Source organism: Neoarius graeffei, chromosome 2 (assembly GCF_027579695.1).
Source record: "Neoarius graeffei isolate fNeoGra1 chromosome 2, fNeoGra1.pri, whole genome shotgun sequence".
NCBI classification, from domain to species: Eukaryota; Metazoa; Chordata; class Actinopteri; order Siluriformes; family Ariidae; genus Neoarius; species Neoarius graeffei.
The window spans coordinates 120,485,081-120,503,515 of NC_083570.1; the positions used below are offsets into that span (position 1 = coordinate 120,485,081).

An 18,435-nucleotide genomic window follows, 5' to 3' on the forward strand; every position below is an offset into this window, starting at 1 on the left:
AGGGGATGTCTCACAGTGGTAAACATGGCCTTGTCCCAACTTTTTTGAGATGTGTTGTTGTCATGAAATTTAAAATCACCTAATTTTTCTCTTTAAATGATACATTTTCTCAGTTTAAACATTTGATATGTCATCTATGTTCTATTCTGAATAAAATATGGAATTTTGAAACTTCCACATCATTGCATTCCGTTTTTATTTACAATTTGTACTTTGTCCCAACTTTTTTGGAATCAGGGTTGTATTTTTGTCTCATTTGTTTAACTGGGTTCTCTTTTCTACTTTTAGGACTTGTGTGAAAATCTGATGATGTTTTAGGTCATATTTATGCAGAAATATAGAAAATTCTAAAGGGTTCACAAACTTTCAAGCACCACTGTACACCAACAAACACGTTGCCCAGAAGCATATGACTGTGGCAAAGAGGCTGTGAACCGACGTGAGTCCAGATGAGATGTTGAACGACTTCAGCCTTGTTGTATATCATGGCCTGGTCATTATATTTTGTTTTTATATTTATTGCATTTTTTTATTAGTGTGTTTCTATTTCACTTGCATGCTTTAAAAATATATAAAAATGAAACCTGAACAACCTTACGTCTATCCTAGGTCAGAATCAATTGAACCAATGAGTACAAAGACTCACTATCCCCCCACTATGGCTATTCAACTGAATGAATAAAGCAAGAGGCCGTGTACAAAAATAAAACACTTTAATGATTAATATCTTTTCTTTAGTTAAGCAATGAGCCACAGGATGTTATCAAAAACACTGCAACAGGTCAAAGCCCCACTATTAATGTGAATTACCTTAAAAAAAAAACAAGAAATTCAAATACACAAATCCAAAACAAAAAGAATCACCACTAACAAGGGCACACACAATAGGCTATAAGGGGCGAGGGGGTAAAAGACAAAAGGAGCCAGCCGGAGAAGAAAGCCCACAGGGGCGCAGCAAGATCATACACTACACTGCTAAACTACTGTACTCAGCTCAGCAATACACCACACTCAGGCAGCAAATGTACGACACCAGGAAGCACTATGACTAAAGCAGCTATGCACCACACTCAGACAACAGGTATATTATATCACTTCAATGCTATGGACCCTTTTCACGTGACGTCACGACAAACGCGGCCGCCATTTTGGACATGTACTACCAGTAGTTTACCACAGCCAGCATTGAGGAACGGCAGCAAAGAAAGTGTTTATTTTCAGCAAGACTTCCATCATGCCACTATATTGTTGTGCACCTGGATGTAGTAACCATCAACAAACAAGGCAAGGGTTATCATTTTATCGGATCCCGGTAGATGCTGACCGACGGAGAAGATGGATAGCGGCCATAAACAGGAAAGATTGGCAGCCCTCGGCATACCAGCGCTTGTGCAGTGACCACTTTGTTGGAGGTAAGACGAATAAAATTAGCCAGAAAAGGCATTACATTGCTGTTAACATTCTGTGGCGGCGAGTGTGTAACCAAATAGGCTAAAATAACTCATTGTAACCTCTTTGTTCTTCTGTAGTAGACATTAGCTAGCGTTGTGTTCCTTTGCTGTTGGTAGACTATAGGACAGATCAGAGGCAGTGTCCTACAAACAGCGCTTAATTTGAGGGGGAGCAAGCCGGAGCGCGCTCCGGAACCTCGGGCATTGGCTCCGGCAGCTATTTACACTGGATCCGGTGATCCGACACCTCTTTTGACTATGTAACAAAACAAACAAACAAATAATTAAATAAAAAAATGCAAGTTTATTTAGTGTTAATGTCTGATTTTGATATCTGTCTTGTTGGTGATTTCTCTCATGAAACGACATCCACAAAATATCTGCAGATGAACTTAATTTGCAGTGTTATTACAAAACATGCCCAGAAGTGCAGCGCAGTGCCGCGCCCCCCTCGCCCCCTCTTTTTTCCGCACCGGAGCCGCTCATCCTCTGCGCTCCGGGACCTCCCACTTTACAAATTAAGCACTGCCTACAAATAAGTGTTCAAAACAAGAGGAACATGTATTTGTCTCTTAAATCCAGGCCGTTCCCTGTAATCTGTAACAACGGTTGGAGAAAGTAATGGCAAATAGTGAGTGCACAAACCATAGAAGGTAAACTGTACACAGCGCCAGGGCAGTGTGATGGTATGTCTACTTTTAGATTGTGTTAGCTTATCAATGAACACACTCGTCACTCGACGAGTTTCACGTCTTTACGATGGATACTTAAATGTGTGTTAGGTATTATTGTTGCAGTCTAAGCAGTCATTGTAGCAGCTAGATGAGCGAGAACCGAAAGGGTCTGTGCCATAAACCGTTATTTCTGTATGTCGTTGCTAATGTGTCGTTACTGTTATTTCTCCCTCTGCTCACCCTGTAAATGCCCTACGTCGCTGGATAGCGAAGGTGTTTTCTGCATCTCGCTCCTTTTTCTTGTATGTTCTCCATTTGTTGCCTTCCTCACATTCAAACCAATTCGAGCCAAAGTCCGCTACATGTCCAAAATGGTGGTCGCGTTTACGAAGGTCACATGACTGAAAAAGGTCTATAGTCAGTTGGAATCCACTACACACACACAGAACTTCATAGCACCACACCACACAGGCTTGTATGACCAGCACACTCGCCAAGCCTGAATGGCATAAGCTAGGAATAAGCCCTCACCGCCCCTTGTGCTTCCCCACCCCGGCTGACAAAAGTGGGGAAAGGGAATAGACCTCACCGGATAAATATACGAATAAGGAAATAAACAAATAAACTAAACAAAAGTGGAGGTGGTTTTACACACGCTTACAACACACTATAACAAGGCATTTCACTGTGGGCCATATGCTGATGGCGATTACACTACCCTAAAGGGCATTAAACAGGCCCACATTAGCTTTTAAAGTAAACTTTACAATGGGAAAAACAGTGGCTACAATAGGCTCCTGCAATTAACAAAAGATCTCAATTAATCACCTGTTCATCAGGACAACATTCACAGAATGCATTTAGACATGTTAATATACATAAAACCCATATAAACATTAAGCTACCTGTTACTGTTGCGCTGGCGTCATACCATACAGGCAGGAACAGTCTTTGGCACGATTAACTACAAAACAACAATTGCATGTTCACTACTGTGACATTCATACATTTCCCATTTCTATTCAAATAGTTAGACTTTATTAAGAAATAACCTTTACCTTCTTACAATCCCCACTACACATACCAGTCGACTATCCTTTCACTTAGACGTCGTGTGGGTCAGGGAACTACAAGTTACAATGCTTGTGATTAACAAATGAGCTCCACCAAGTATTATGAGCAGCAATGGACATGTTTTGATACCTTTGGTGCTGTGTTGTTACTAGGGACTGCTATCACAAGCCAGGAAAACAGCCGGACTTACTTAAATACTGCGAGGTAGATAAATACGAGTAAACCAGCGTTCTATGTTGATTAACGTAGCATAAACTGTGTTAAAAGATGTTTCCCTTACCCGCTCTATGTTATATCACTGCCGGCAAACGCTGCACGCCAACAGTGCTCTAACCACTGCGCTGGTCGGTTTCAGACAAAAAAAATGGGCCTGTGTTACAGGCTAAACTAATCTACCTGCATTTCCTCCTCACGTGAGACAATTGAATGTAAGGTGACTCGCTAAACTCCGTTTCTATCCGTGTTCCTGATTAGGTGTGACTAATTGCATGGCTCCCCTCCTAGAACTGCCACCTTATTGTGGTGGAGGGGTTTGTGTGCTTGAATGATCCTAGGAGCTATGTTGTCCGGGGCATTATGCCCCTGTTAGGGTTTCCCAAGGCAGACAGGTCCTAGGTGACAGGCCAGACCAAGAGCAGTTCACCAAAACACTTATGGAGAAACCAACAAGGACCATGACGTCGCCCGGTATGGCGCAGCCGGGGCCCCACCCTGGAGCCAGGCCTGGGGTTGGGGCTCGTATGCAAGCGCTTGGTGGCCGGGCCTTTGCCCATGGGGCCCGGCCGGGCTCAGCCCGAAGAGGTGACGTGGGCCCGACCTCCTGTGGGTTCACCACCCACAGAGGTAGCAGTAGGGGACTGGTGCAGTGTGGATTGGGTGGCAGTCGAAGGCAGGGTCCTCAACGACCTGATCCCCGGACACAGCGGCTAGCTGTGGGGACATGGAATGTCACTTTGCTGGGGGGGAAGGAGCCTGAGCTTGTGCGGGAGGTTGAGAAGTACCGGCTAGAGATAGTCGGGCTCACCTCCACACACAGCTTGGGCTCTGGAACCCAGCTCCTTGAGAGGGGCTGGACTCTCCACTTCTCTGGAGTCGCCCATGGTGAGTGGCGGCGGGCTGGTGTGGGCTTGCTTATAGCTCCCCAGCTCAGCCGACATGTGTTGGAGTTTACCCCAGTGAACGAGAGAGTCGCCTCTCTGTGCCTTCGGATTGGGGAGAGGGCTCTTGCTGTTGTTTGTGCCTACGGGCCGAATGGCAGTATAGAGTATCCGGCCTTCTTGGAGTCCCTGGGAGAGGTACTGAGGGGTGCTCAGACTGGGGACTCCATTGTGTTACTGGGGGACTTCAATGCTCACGTGGGCGACGACAGTGACACCTGGAGGGGCGTGGTTGGGAGGAACGGCCTCCCCGATCTGAACCCGAGTGGTGTTTTGTTATTGGACTTCTGTGCTAGTCATGGTTTGTCCATAATGAACACCATGTTCGAGCATAGGGGTGTCCATAAGTGCATGTGGCACCAGGACACCTCAGGTCGGAGGACGATGATAGACTTTGTTGTCGTTTCATCTGATCTCCGGCCCTATGTCTTGGGCACTCGGGTGAAGAGAGGGGCTGAACTGTCAACTGATCACCACCTGGTGGTGAGTTGGATCCGCTGGCAGAGGAGGAAGCTGGACAGACCTGGCAGGCCCAAACGTATGGTGAGGGTCTGCTGGGAATGTCTGGCCAAGCACTCTGTTGGGGAGGTCTTTAACTCCCACCTCCGGGAGAGCTTTTCCCAGCTTCCAAGGGAGGCAGGGGACATTGAGTCTGAGTGGACCATGTTCTCTACCTCCATTGTGGACACAGCTGTTCGGAGCTGTGGCCGCAAGGTCTCCGGTGCCTGTCATGGCGGCAATCCCCGAACCCGGTGGTGGACACCGGAAGTAAGGGATGCCGTCAAGCTGAAGAAGGAGTCCTATCGGGCCATGTTGACCTCCGGGACCCCTGAGGCAGCTGACGGGTATCGGCAGGCCAGGCGTGCTGCAGCTCGGGCAGTTGCGGAGGCAAAAACTCGGAACTGGGAGGAGTTCAGGGAGGCCATGGAGAAGGACTATCGGTCGGCCTCGAAGAAATTCTGGCAAACCATCCGGCGCCTCAGGAGGGGGAAGCAGTACTCTGCCAACACTGTTTACAGTGCGGGTGGGGAGCTGTTGACCTGGACTGGGGACATTGTCGGGAGGTGGAAGGAATACTTTGAGGATCTCCTCAATCCCACCATCATGTCTTCCATTGAGGAGACTGAGGCTGATGACTCAGAGGTGGACTCATCCATTACCCAAGCCGAAGTCACTGAGGTGGTTTGCAAGCTCCTCGGTGGCAAGGCACCGGGGGTGGATGAGATCTGCCCTGAGTATCTCAAGTCTCTGGATGTTGTGGGGCTGTCTTGGTTGACACGCCTCTGCAACATCGCATGGCGGTCGGGGACAGTGCCTCTGGAGTGGCAGACTGGGGTGGTGGTCCCTCTTTTTAAGAAAGGGGACCGGAGAGTGTGCTCCAATTATAGGGGAATCACACTTCTCAGCCTCCCGGGGAAAGTTTACTCTAGGGTACTGGAGAGGAGAATTCGACCAATAGTCGAACCTCGGATCCAGGAGGAACAATGCGGTTTTCGTCCTGGTCGCTGTTAGGTTTATATAAGTATTATTCTTGACCAAGAAGGCAGTAAGTTAGTAAGACAAAATTAAGGATTAACTTCGGTTCAGTTAAAATGACCTTCTGTCTCGGCTGGACATTGTTTGGGAACATTTTGTTTATTTTGATATGAAATGTGTATTTTTGATCAGAGATGTCTGAACGACGCCAAGGTCTGTTTTGATGTCAGATCGACCCACACACACTTTAATGTTGGATGTAATGGTAGCCTTATTGCTGAACAAAGAGTTAAGACTTTATATTTTTGGATTATTGCATATACTATGGCAGTGATTTAAATTTAATTGTTAGATCTAAGATGCATTCACTGATTTAAGTTAGTTTTATAGTTTTAAGTTAGTTTTATAATTACAGAATATAATTTAGGGTTGTTAAGACCTTATGATTCTAATGTTAAGAGTTCATGAGTTTAATCCTGAATCCTGTTTGACCTTTCTCTGGTGAAGTAGCATTTCTTTGTTTTGCTAGACATATTCTTTGTTTATGTTTCACACACACATACACATAGACACAGATATCAAAATGATGTCACTCACTCACACCCTCCCATAGACACACACACACACCCCTCTCTGAGGTCACATACAAACACACACACACATTTGACAGACACAATAGCCGTTTGGAGAGATTATGATTTGTTATAAAAGGTGTTTGTAATCTTTCATCTTTGGCGAGAATACTGTGATTAAACAGCAGTTAAACCGATCTCTGGTTCTCTGTTTTTTTGCGGTGTTCCGTCCCAGATGTCTGGGTGGTACGAGGGCGGGGTTCCCGAGAAATAAGTTGACCAATTGACCGTTTCAGACTGGGTTGAACCCCAACAATTTGGTGGCCCGTACGGGGAACCTCCCAATCAGGTAAGGGCAGAGGTGTGACCAGAATGGCATGTGTGGGTGGGCAGTTAGCTCATCTGGGGGGGCCGAAAACAATACCTGAAAAATCGGTGGAAGGAAAACCACTACTACAATTACTAGGCCGAATAGTCCAATAATAATAATAATAATAATAATAATTCAATTCGGTAATCAAAATATGGTCACACTAGCATAAATCATGACCGTCAATTTTGTTAACAGTGTGGAATTTTTTTATGAAGTTTTTTTTTGTTTTGTTTTTTTTGTTTGTTTTTTTTGTAAAAAAAAAAACTAAACTAACTTTTTTTGAAAAGCCTGGCTATGCTGAATGGAAATTTAAATGTTGACATTGAAAATGTTGGGATGCACCATCTACTGGTCTTCATGAATAGCTGACCTTTGACCTGGACCATTATCTACAGTACAAGTCTGCGGTTACACTTAGCAAATTCTGAAACAAATTCATTCATGTCTAGATTTTCTGTGATTTCCTTCTCATGTGCCAGAATGACTAAATTTTTCTTCCTTGAATGCAGCATTGTTCTGCGTAGTGGAGTGAGGATGCGGTTCAAGGTGGAGAAAGAGCTTTCGCATGCAGCTGAAGACACGCCAATGACAAGTGCTGTGACATATATTGAATGCAATATGGGGAAGGCCTCTTTGTACTGCTGAATGCATTTGCATGCTTCAGAGAGGTTAGCATCAGTTGACAATTTATTGAGCAACATTGCTTTTGCCACAGAAATTTCATTTTGCAAGCTTATGCTGTTAAGCTCTGTGCCTGCAAGCACCTGAAGTGGTTTCAGGAGAGAGGGCTCAAGAAAGGACTTTGATTTTGGCAGGAGAAATGATGTGGACCTCATCAGTTCAACATTTCTCTGAGAGAATCTTGTCTCCATCTCTACAATAGCTCTGTCAAGAATGTTTAACATGGCCCTTTTAAAAGTTTGATTAGGAGCTATTTGGTCATCAGAATGCCCAAGTGTTGACAAGACAACGCTATCACCAAGCTGTGAATTAACTTTGCGTTTTCTTTTAGGTGGGGGCGAACTGGTAGGCCTACTTCCACCCTGAGAGAAATGCTCCTGCCAGAATGAGTCACTCCTCATCTCCTTCAGAGTAGCCAGTGAAGCTGTCACCACCTCCCCAGCAGTGCACATATCCACTGCTTGGGCCTGCAGAATGGCATTAGCTGGTTTCAGTGCACCAAGGACCTGAAGGAGGAACTTTCCTGTGTTAAAGAAACACTGTCGTTTTAATTGGGTCGAAAGACCCAATGCCTCTGTGCTGATGTCAAAAGGAGCAGTGTCATCCTCTGCTACATCTGAGAGAAGCCCTCTGGTTGTGTCCTCATTGGTGACAATGGACTTCGTGACCTCATAATGACTGGTCCACCGTATTTCCAGTAGTCGTTTCAGTGTAGGTGTGTTGTATGTGTGTGCAACATAATGTCTGTGACAAAATGTGTTTAAAGAATTTGACCAGTCAAAGAACTTCTTTGCCAGGGGTTCTGCTTCCATTGCATGAACCACTGCCAAATGGAGCTGGTGGTTGTAGCAGTGCACGTATGGAATGTACTTCCCCACTTTGTTTTGCAACAAAGCTTGGACACCACCCCTTCCCCCAGACATGACAGACGCACCATCATAGCACTGACACACTAAATTGTCTGGTCTGTAACCCAGGTCAGTCAAATGTGAAAGAATGTGGTCGGAAATGTACTCAGCATCAAGCTGATGTAGTTCAATTAATCCAATTAGGTGTTCCTTGGGGACAGAGTTTTGGACAAATCTAATTACTACAGACAAATTCTCTATGTTACAGCGATCTCTGGTACCATCACTTTTAATGCAAAGTCCAGGAGAGTCTGCTTTCTCGTATCTGGCTTGGATATTTTTTAGCACCATTTTGGTGAGGGTTTCAATTATTTCATTTTGTATTACGTTTGACGTGTATTGTGCATTGTCTGGGATATGTTTTACAATTTCTGCCAATTTCTCATCTTTTTTGACTGTATATTCAAAAAACTTCAGGAAATGTCCCTCCTCCCCACTCTCGTAATTGTGACCACGCAGAACCAGTTCATTGACAGCCAGGAACTGAACGGCCTCCCCGATGCTCTTCACATAGTACCTGTTTTTTTCTATCTGCGTTTGGCCCAGCAGGTGAGCTATGCTTTCACCCGTCTCTGCCCGACGCTGGTGTTCCTGCCACGCAGACATTGATCTGACGTGCGGGAGACTCGACGCATGTTTTTGGAAGCCGGTGTCTTTTTCAAGGGCTTTTTTTTCCAATTTGTGAAGCCACGTTTGGTAAATATATCCTCGCGGTCCGAATGTGAAATGTTAAATTTGCGGCAGGCAAAGCAAAAGCTGGCATCGCTGATAACGGAATACTCGAGCCACGGTCGAGAATGATACCAGCTTGCACTAAAGCACCAAAGGGTTTGTCCAAATGGGCGCTTGGGGTAATTAGTTAAAATAGGCTGGGACGGGCTATCCATATTTAAGTCGGAAGGGACGTGCACATCAGAGGTTTGGGAGGACTGCGTACTTTGTGAAATGCAGGGGTGTTGAGTTCCTGAAGCAGCCACAGAACTGCAGGATGGCGCAGACCTATTCAGATCCTGTGAAGGGCTTTGCTCTGCGTTGGCAGCAGCGGTGCTGGGCTCAACAGCGGAGTCAGAAGCTTGCGCAGCTACAGGGGCGGACGAGGTCTGCTTTTTAATGAGCCACCTATCCATGTCTTTTGGTGTTACGTACTAGTTAATAAAATGTTTTAATAACGTCTGTGTGGGTTATGCTTAGTGGCTGGCTGCCTGCCTAGGCTGGCAATTCAACTAGCTAGCACAGTCTCCTAGTCTTAATAATAGCAGGCTAGCACAGGCAGACTGCTGTAACTAGCTGATTTATCTACACAAATCAACAAGTAAATGAAACGAACAAGCTCAACTCAACAAAAACTACTACTACTACTTTGTGAAAAGATGACATAGAAGAATGAAATAGGAACTGTATGGGCGCAAAGTAAACTCCCGCACAGCGTTGTGCTTGCTAGTTGAATGGAGGAGGACTAACACGCCCCCTATTCAAACGAAACAACTGGAAAGCAGTTTTGACGATTGTTCTGCCCCTTAAGGTTACGGAGGGGGGAAACACGATAACAAAAAATAATTAAAGCTATAAACTTTGCAGATATATACTGTTTTTAAATCAACACCAGCATTTATTCTACCAATACAAGACACAAACAGAGATCATAAATCGTGGCCTTTTTTCTGGCCAGTTTTCTTTGGATGGACAGGGCATTTCTCAGGGGGGCAGGACTTGTCCCTGGGGGGGCAGTGCCCACCCCAGCCCCCCCCCGTGGCCACGCCCCGGGGTAAGGGGTCTCTTTTAATTGATTAGTTTGATTGGTTGGACTTCCGCCTGGTTGGAGGTCTCAGAAAAAAAAAAAAACAGTTGTTTATTATTTTGGTTATGTTATTGGTAATCCTCGTGTAGAGGCACAGGACGTTTTGGGGATCCTCATGGAAGAGCCACGGGAAGATTGGTTAAACCTTGTGTAAAAACACGGGAAGGCTATCCTCGTAATTTGTTTACGGGAAGGTGACCCTTGTGAAGTGAAGGAGCTGTCACGGGAAGAGCGCGCTTTTTATGTTAAACCCATAATAATTACCCTAATTAATCTCGGGACTGATTCCTTCGTGCCACCATGGGGGGAAAATTGTATTATATTAATTGTATTATTGTATTAAGGTACCCGGACCCCGAGAAAAAACCCACGGGATTGGATGAATTGTTGTGGTTTAGCATTCTACACAAATTCTAGACAATTTGGCCGGCTCAGTTTTGATTTATCCTCATCCAGGTATTTGCAATCTCTAGGAGCTGTGTAATGTATCTTTAATTGTTTTAGCATTTATATAAGGCATTACTGGATATGCACAAAATAATGAAACAACAAATCAGTACTCTGGACATGAACAGTTAGAACTGTGTTCCTGGTGTGCATAAATGTCAAACCTTTGGTCAATCAAACCTGTATAGCAAACTTCCAAAGTCCTTATTCCTTTTATAAAGTCCTTATAAGATGCAAATTAAAATAATTTACCTAAAGTTGAATGATAATTAACAATGATATATTCCAGGTACTTTTTATTCAATATTAATAATAATAAACTTTAAGAATTAATACAAAGCTTCAATGTTTGACAAAAAAAAAAAAACACAAAGTGTAAATGTTATGTGCTCTTTTATCATTGTGGGAATTGATTATAGCTCTAAATAAATATTGAAGTTTTTTTTGTTAAAAAGAATCCGTATAACTTTATTTGTACGCCCGTATACTATGTTTATTGAATCAAATCCGTATAAAATACGGACATTCTGTATATTGTGCATTATGATCTCAACGAAAGCTTTACTGAATCGATTCTTTAGAACAAACTCGCATGCGTGTGAATCAATTTACTTGATTCACTCTTGATTCTTCAGAAACAACGGAAACCTTATTTGTATTCCTGTTTTCAAATCGTAAACAATAATCACACTTTCATGCTGCATGAAATTAAAGTATGAACTTTCCTCAAACCATTACGTGTGCAGGAACTCAAACAAATGCAGTCCATGCGTCTGTATCGATTCGCTCGATCGAGTCATTTATGTTTCGTCCCGAAAAAGATCCGAATCGTTTGTGAATCTCATCACTGTTAGAAACCCAAGAGAAGAGATCCTCTTCCCTTAACATCATCAGAGGAAAAATCTGCTTCTTAATCAGTTAGTTTCAGCGTTTGGTGAGTAGATCATCTGCACTTTATTTTATATTCATTGTGTGTTGATAGTCCGAAACTTGTAACTGGAAAGTTATCAGTAAAGTCGCGAGTGGTCTGCGAGGTGATCTCTGAACAGCTCCCTGAGCACTCTACAAGACTATTAATGCGTTTTAATAATTAATAGTGTAGCTATTAATGCAGTTTCATGTCTAGATCTTATAAATGATGAATACGAAGTTTTCAAAATTGTGATGAACTCCAGTTCCCATGATGCTTGTGAACTGGGCATGCGCACTGGATAAAAGAAAAAGCAGCTCTTTAGGGCGAAACTCTGGCCTCATCAGATTTGGGCAGTAATTCTATGTGTTCAGACCTTAAATAATGAAATAACTGCACAAGCAAATACAACACAAAAACAAATTTTAAACATTCACTTAAATTAAACAGACATGGTAAAAACAGAAGAAATATATTTAAGGCCAAATCAAATATCACTTTCAGATTTGAAGAAATTTATCAGGAATCATTTTTAAAATATTGAGTATTATACCACTTCCTGTTTAAAGGCATAATAAAAGGCACCAAATATATTTACCCTACGTGTGAATGGAAATGCCGAAAAGTTTAATGTTTAACCTAATGTTTAATGTTGATCTAAAACATTTTAAAACTGATCATGTAGTGGTATATTTATTAATCATATGTAATTCTAACCTTTAAATATCCTATAGACTCCTGTTTCTGACGCGTTTTAGTGAAATGTGGACTTGTCTTGTCTGGGAAACATGAAATTAGTTCAACAGCGAGCTAACCCGCTCTTTACTTCATTTTTGACATTTTTTGAATAATTGTCGTCCTATTATAAATATAATATTGTGAATAATTGTTCCGTCTCTATAGTCTCTCTGTCTCTTTCTCAGTCAGCATTGAGATAAGACTCCCAGACTGTTACAGAGAGCTATAATATAAACAACTCATGCAAGAACAGCAGGCAAGGACACACAGAAATCTGCAATGGGCAGAGAAAATCATTATTTTTGCCACTTTCTCACAATAATAAATTTAATAAGTAATCTCTTTATATTATTAGGTAAATTCCATATACATAAAGTCAAAATGTCCAAGACAACCAATTCTCATTCCCATTAATACTGTTAATTGAATTAAAAATGTATTTTGAGTCTCTGTCACATATCGAATCCAACAAAGAGTGCTTATCAGCTATTCAATTTTATTCAAATTACATTCAGTGAAATTGTTTGTCATTTCAATTTGCCCTGTTCTTTATCTCCTTATCTTTCTTTAAACTTATTGCTCCTTATGAGGCTAAGCTTAACCATGTTCCTCCTAATTTCGAACTATTGATATGAAATGCTCTGATTAACTGTTTGCTCCATACTTTTGCCTTTAAAAACCACAGAGGATATGGAATGGATAGGCTTTTAATGTATTTAGTTAACCATAATTCTTTTCAGCAAGAAACAGAGTTAACAAACGTTTACTTGAATAACTTTTTGTTTATAAATCGGAGACTTGGGTTTATCTTTATTTAACCATTAAGAAAAAAACTTCATAAATTATCATGATTATGATACATTGGCTTGTATAAGTATTCATTGTCCTTGAACCTTTCCGCATTTTGTTGCACTGCAACCTGAACTTAAATTGACATGAAACTACACAAAATATGATTTAATAAGCAATACCTCTCTCTCTGGATGTCATCCTACAGTCTCTTCTCGAGCAAGGCGTGGTGAGACACTTTACACAAGATTTACGTAAGATTAATGAATTGATTGTTTCTTCTGTAATGTCACAGGTTCCTGCTCATCATTGCTGTTTTTCCATTAATGATCTCTGTTCTGCCTTTTTCTGCCTTTTTTCCATGCACATGAGGAGATAGCGTTTGGACTCGAGGTTTCATTTGACTCTCCTGCTGTTTTTTTTTCAGCTGTAATTCATAACGCGCTCTGTGACCTTCTCCCTCCCTCAGGACTCTGTGGTCTGTGTGTTCTGGTGTCTGCTGAGTCACCAGAAATCTGCCAAGACACTGACACTTGCACCTGCTCCAACATCTGGCGCATAAGGGCTTTAAGGTTTCAGGACCAAGCTGCAATATTGTATGGACACTTAAGTATTTGAACTTTTGAAGTTTTGAACTTTCTCAAGGCTGTCATTCTAGACACAAAACGCCCTGTAACTAAACATGCACTGATGTCTTTTCTGGGTCAGAAAATGGATCCCTGACTGCTCTTTATATGACAAGCTTCTCCGTTCCGCAATCTCTCATCACGATCCACTGCAACATCCTTTGACCTGGACTGACGCTATGGTGGTCGCTTATCACTCCCTCAGAAGCACCCTTTGTTCCGCCCCTGGGTTACCTGATCACTTCAAGCCCTTCCACCTCTATGCCTGTGAACACCAAGGCACGGCCTCTGGGGAGCATGGGGGGGGGAAATGCATCATTGTGCGTTTTTATCCAAAACATTAGACATTGTTGCTCAAGGCTTACCTGCGTGCCTGGGGGCTGTCTCCGCATGTGCTTTGATGGTTTTAGATGCGAAAAAATTGGTTTTGTCTCACCCACTGATCTTGCACTCGTCACATCAAGTTAAACAGGTGTTGCAAAATTTACAGACCCATTAAATTATCAGTAATTTAATAGATAATTAAATTAACATATGACTATTCTCTGTTCTACTAACAATCTCGAAATTCGTGTCACATCCTCTTTTGATAATGTAGGTCGCGCTCTCGCACGCCTCCTTAATTCTCGGTATGATACTTGGGATGACATTGATATTGGCTGTCTAAAAATCGTACATACTACTAGTATCAGGTCTGATCTCTCCTCCAGCCCTCTAGGGATGGGGGATGTACTCTTTGTTGGTGGTTCTTGTTCTAAACCCTCAGAGGGTTCTTGTTTTATAATTTATAATATTATCACACCTCTGTGGTTATTCTGTGTGTTCAATCAATATCATCCTGATATTCTGCATGAGACATACGCTCTTCCTTTCTCATTTGATTTTTGTCATCTTGATTGTGGACAAATTCTCTAAATGGGTAGAAGTTTTTTTCTGTTTTCGAGAGAACACGAAGGTAGTTCACTCGTACTCTGGCAAAATAAATAATACCTAGTTATAATAATAATAATGATACATTTTATTTATAAGTGCCTTTCAAGGTACCCAAGGACACTGGACAGTAAAATAAGAAAAACAAACAATAAAAGCAGAACAATAAAATAACAACAATAAAATAATAAGAAATCAATAATTATTATTATAGTTATGGGGTTTCAAATGCCATAGACTAGACAAGGGTACCCCTTTCACCTCAAAAGTCACACAAAACCTTTGTAAGTATCTCTAAACTAAACTGGTGTTTTCACATTCCTCAGTCCTCTGGTATCGTAGAACGTACTAATCGAACATTGAAAGACAAATTAATTAAGGTCATGCAGGACACAGGTTTGGTTCTGTAATCCATAATTCATTCTGGCTGAAATTCGTGTGACACCAAGAAATTATTCTCCCCTGGAAGAAGGGAACTCCGGCTCCGGGTACCTCTGATTTGAAAATGCATATGGATGAGTATTCTGCAGCCCTTATAGATAAGTTGCATAAAATTTGTACCAAGGTCAATAGTACAATATTATCTCCACCACACACCCCTTTCACATAGGAGACAAGTGCTGGTGTGACTTTTTGAATGATTTGGACAATTGGGAAAACAATATAATGGGCCTGCAGACATAGTCGCCATTACTTTTACTGCTGTTTTAACTGATCTTTTTCCACAGTGGATCCATGCCACTCGATTGAAGAAGGCTCCATAACAAAGTTGTGTTACAATGACAAGTTTGCTACTAACGTTTTCTCTGTGTCCCGAGAATCTCTGTTCTCTCTCTCTGTCTCTCTATTTCTGAGCTCTACACAGATTCGACTGAGAATCCTCAGGACGTTGTGAACAAAGAGGGGAAGAGATCTTGCGCCCCGTTTGGAACCAATCATCCTCACTACAACCATGACAGTCCTTATCACGGGTTTCGTGACTTCATTGTTGCTCGGGGCAGGGCTACCCGCCTGAGCCTTCGTGACTGCTTCATCTTCGCTCGGGGCAGGGTTACCCACCCGAGCCTTCTGGACCACTTCATTGCTCGGGGCAGGGTTACCCGCTCGAGCTGGACTTCATTGCTCGGAGCAGGGTTACCCGCTCTAGCTGGACTTCGAGACAACATCTTCTGGACTGACTTCGCTAACTGGACTGCAAAAGCGCACACCACACAAATGTGTTATGTCTTTCATCTGATGTTTTCTACTATTATTACACATCTCTATGCTCTGAAACTCTGTATTCTTACAGGACTCTGTTCTCACTATAGGTCGAAATGCCTTCTAATTTCATTTTTCCCTCACTGTTTTAGAACAAATTACTCTGAAGGAAGTAGCGTGTATTTGGGATGAATTAAGAGGTTTTGAGTTTCTCTAAGCTCCGGTGAGGTGGGACGAGGGCTGATTGGGCATGCCCGCCCTCTGAGCACCAATATACGTCAAGAAGGGCAAAGATTAACTCAAGATTAATCCTCGATGTAATCACATACAGTGGTGCTTGAAAGTTTGTGAACCCTTTAGAATTTTCTATATTTCTGCATAAAAATGACCTAAAACATCATCAGATTTTCACACAAGTCCTAAAAGTAGATAAAGAGAACCCAGTTAAACAAATGAGACAAAAATATTATACTTGGTCATTTATTTATTGAGAAAAATGATCCAATATTACATATCTGTGAGTGGCAAAAGTATGTGAACCTTTGCTTTTAGTATCTGGTGTGACCCCCTTGTGCAGGAATAACTGCAACTAAATGTTTGCGGTAACTGTTGATCAGTCCTGCACACCGGCTTGGAGGAATTTTAGCCCGTTCCTCCGTACAGAACAGCTTCAACTCTGGGATGTTGGTGGGTTTCCTCACATGAACTGCTCGCTTCAGGTCCTTCCACAACATTTCGATTGGATTAAGGTCAGGACTTTGACTTGGCCATTCCAAAACATTAACTTTATTCTTCTTTCACCATTCTTTGGTAGAACGACTTGTGTGCTTAGGGTCGTTGTCTTGCTGCATGACCCACCTTTTCTTGAGATTCAGTTCATGGACAGATGTCCTGACATTTTCCTTTAGAATTCACTGGTATAATTCAGCAAGCATAATGATGGCAAGCCATCCTGGCCCAGCTGCAGCAAAACAGGCCCAAACCATGATACTACCACCATCATGTTTCACAGATAGGATAAGGTTCTTATGCTGGAATGCAGAGTTTTCCTTTCTCCAAACACGAGGCTTCTCATTTCAACCAAAATGTTCTATTTTGGTCTCATCCTTCACAAAACATTTTTCCAATAGCTGTCTGGCTTGTCCATGTGATATTTAGCAAACTGCAGATGAGCAGCAATGTTGTTTTTGGAGAGCAGTGGCTTTCTCCTTGCAACCCTGCCATGCACACCATTGTTGTTCGGTGTTCTCCTGATGGTGGACTCATGAACATTAACATTAGCCAATGTGAGAGAGGCCTTCAGTTGCTTAGAAGTTACCCTGGGGTCCTTTGTGACCTCGCCGACTATTACACGCCTTGCTCTTGGAGTGATCTTTGTTGGTCGACCACTCCTGGGGAGGGTAACAATGGTCTTAAATTTCCTGCATTTGTACACAATTTGTCTGACTGTGGATGGGTGGAGTCCAAACTCTTTAGAGATTGTTTTGTAACCTTTTCCAGCCTGATGAGCATCAACAATGCTGTTTCTGAGGTCCTCAGAAATCTCCTTTGTTCGTACTATTATACACTTCCACAAACATGTGTTGTGAAGATCAGACTTTGATAGATCCCTGTTCTTTAAATAAACCATGGTGCCCACTCACACCTGATTGTCATCCCATCGATTGAAATCACCTGACTCTAATTTCACCTTCAAATTAACTATTAATCCTAGAGGTTCACATACTTTTGCCACTCTCTGATATGTAATATTGGATCATTTTCCTCAATAAATAAATGACCAAGTATAATATTTTTGTCTCATTTGTTTAACTGGGTTCTCTTTACCTATTTTTAGGACTTGTGTGAAAATCCGATGATGTTTTAGGTCATATTTATGCAGAAATATAGAAAATTCTAAAGGGTTCACAAACTTTCAAGCACCACTGTATATGATCATGAGGTGATAATATATGGTCCTAGGATTTGATAATAGTGATACTATTATCAAAGGGGGGGATTGTTAGGTTTATATAAGTATTATTCTTGACCAAGAAGGCAGTAAGTTAGTAAGACAAAATTAAGGATTAACTTCGGTTCAGTTAAAATGACCTTCTGTCTCGGCTGGACATTGTTTGGGAACATTTTGTTTATTTTGATATGAAATGTGTATTTTTGATCAGAGATGTCTGAACGACGCCAAGGTCTGTTTTGATGTCAGATCGACCCACGCACACTTTAATGTTGGATGTAATGGTAGCCTTATTGCTGAACAAAGAGTTAAGACTTTATATTTTTGGATTATTGCATATACTATGGCAGTGATTTAAATTTAATTGTTAGATCTAAGATGCATTCAATGATTTAAGTTAGTTTTATAGTTTTAAGTTAGTTTTATAATTACAGAATATAATTTAGGGTTGTTAAGACCTTATGATTCTAATGTTAAGAGTTCATGAGTTTAATCCTGAATACTGTTTGACCTTTCTCTGGTGAAGTAGCATTTCTTTGTTTTGCCAGACATATTCTTTGTTTATGTTTCACACACACATACACATAGACACAGATATCAAAATGATGTCACTCACTCACACCCTCCCACACACACACACACACACACACACACACACACCCCTCTCTGAGGTCACATAC

At 42.0% G+C, this 18,435-nt stretch overlaps 1 long non-coding RNA gene across 1 annotated transcript; it reads left to right on the forward strand.

Moving 5' to 3' along the window:
* Positions 1-11,410: 11,410 nt before the first annotated feature.
* Positions 11,411-13,936, forward strand: LOC132875256 (uncharacterized). The gene is made up of 3 exons (XR_009651777.1): positions 11,411-11,545; positions 13,257-13,302; positions 13,476-13,936. It is a non-coding gene; the product is annotated as an uncharacterized LOC132875256 (long non-coding RNA).
* Positions 13,937-18,435: the final 4,499 nt, after the last annotated feature.